The sequence below is a fragment of the Sceloporus occidentalis genome, unplaced genomic scaffold (genome assembly GCF_023333645.1).
Source record: "Sceloporus occidentalis isolate IW3139 unplaced genomic scaffold, rSceOcc1.0.p SCAF_1, whole genome shotgun sequence".
In the NCBI taxonomy this organism is placed as follows: Eukaryota; Metazoa; Chordata; class Lepidosauria; order Squamata; family Phrynosomatidae; genus Sceloporus; species Sceloporus occidentalis.
This window is the reverse complement of record NW_028316981.1, coordinates 136,473,356-136,475,520: the sequence shown is the minus strand read 5'-3', so window position 1 is coordinate 136,475,520 and position 2,165 is coordinate 136,473,356.

Genomic DNA, 2,165 nt, shown 5'->3' with positions numbered 1-2,165 from the left:
TCACATGTGCTCCTGCACAATCTGAAATAAAGTGTGTTAATCTCAGATTTGTTCCACGGGGGTTATATAAACATTACTGAAATCTCTCTTGGGTGGAGTGTTGCAAGTCATCTTTTTAGTTGGCTGTGGGTGTATTGTCTCTTCCTCCCACTGCCTGTTTCAAAATGTTAATAGGAAGTTAGAAGCAGTCTTTGTTCCCCATTACCAATCGCAAACCTTTGAGCATATCTTCTCAAGGACTTTAGGCACAGCAAGCCAACTCCTCCCTCATTTCAGCTCCATACCATAAGATGGATCAACTACAGGGAGAGGCGCAGTGAGATGTGACCAGGGATCATATAACATAGAGTTGGAAGACACCACAAGGGCCATCCTATCCAACCCCCTGCCATGCAGAAAATCATAATCAAACCATCCCTGACAGATGGTCATCTGGCCTGTATAAAGACCTCCAAAGCAGGAGACTCCACCACACTCAGGGGGAGTGTGTTCCACTGCCAAACAGCTCTTACTGTCAAGAAGTTCCTCCTAATGTTGAGGTAGAATCTCTTTTCCTGGATCTTGCATCATCCTTGCATACTGAAGTTGGCTGAGGGTAGTGTGTATGTGGGGAGGGAGGCTTATCCACAGAACAGCTTGTATAGTAAAAATGAGGTGGTTATTATCAACCTTGAAATATTTACATCTTGTTCAGGGAATCTTTGGGTCTTGAGATATTCTACTCTACAATTCATAACCACACCTGTAATAGCTAAGGGATTGTGTGAGTTGTAGTCCAACACACCTGGAAGGCAACATGTTCTCCACCTCAAATTAAAGCCTAAGCCAAGATTTTAAAACATGGCATATAGGAGATGCTCTACTTTTCAAGATTTATGCTTGAAAAGTGTAATTACACAATCATACTGTCATGACCCCTTATTTACCTACATCTTCTGTTATTTACTTCCAGTGTCAACCTGAGCTACATCGCTGAAATGAGTTTAGAGTATGTTAAGCCCCATCTTAAAAATAAGTCCTTAAAATAGCAGGATGTTCATTCATTTTTGCTGCACTAGAAAGTTTCTGCTTTTAAGATGGGGCTTAACATACTCTAAACTTTGAAGTACTTCAAACTGAATTGTGGCCCACATGTCAAATAGGGCCCTGCCCTATTTGACATGTGGGCCACAATTCAGGTTTTCTGATTAACATGCCACTTTGAAGTATGAGACATAACAATGCATCAACTCCCAAACATATCTGAATCACATTACTTTGAATGGCAGAGTTAAACATAAGATGAATTCCTTCACTGAAGTCAATGGGACCCAGAAGCGCTTTAATGGATTTACGCAATATTCTTTCCTAAAATGTATTTTGAACATCTACAGCATGATTCACCATCAGAAGAACTTTTCAAAACTCTGGGTTTTCTTCATTCTTGCTAGCTCATTTAAAATGCTATTGGGTTTCTTCTGAGTAGACACATATCACATGTATGGGAAACCTTTTTTCTCTTAGAGAAACACCTAATTTCAGTTGAAACCTATCAATGTCTCTCTTCCTGTGGTGGGTGTGGTCAATACTAAAAGTAGGCTGAATTACAGCTGTAAATGATCACCATGTGATTAAAAATTTGCATCCAAGTATTCTTCCCCAATTTATACAATATTTCCTCTCTCAGCTTTGTTCTTGGGAAACAAGGCAGGATAGAGTAAATAGGGCCAGTTACTTCAAGCAGTAATCCTGTAGCATCTGTGAAACTAAGTGAAATAAATTTCTAGAATAGGCTTCAGGCTGCATCTGATGAAATGGACTGCAGTCCTTGAAAGCCTATTCTAGAATTTTCTTTTAGTTGGTCTCAACAAGATACTACAGTATTGCTTTGTACTGTATCTTTTTTATACTGATACAGATTAATTCCAAGCAGGCTTAGTGAAGGGCACAGCCTAAGAGAATAAGATAGAGAAGGCTGCATTTGATCCATAGTCTAAAAGCTCTCCCCCTTGCTCTATAGAATGGGGTTGCATATCTGCATTTCTCTCAACAAACATATTAAGAAGTAAATAGAACTTTTTTGAATACAGTTTACAAGTGAGCTATTTATCATAGGGAAAAAACAATTAAAATTAAGTGGGAAATTTTCAAACAATGCTTTCAACTAATGCATTCAAACAATGCTT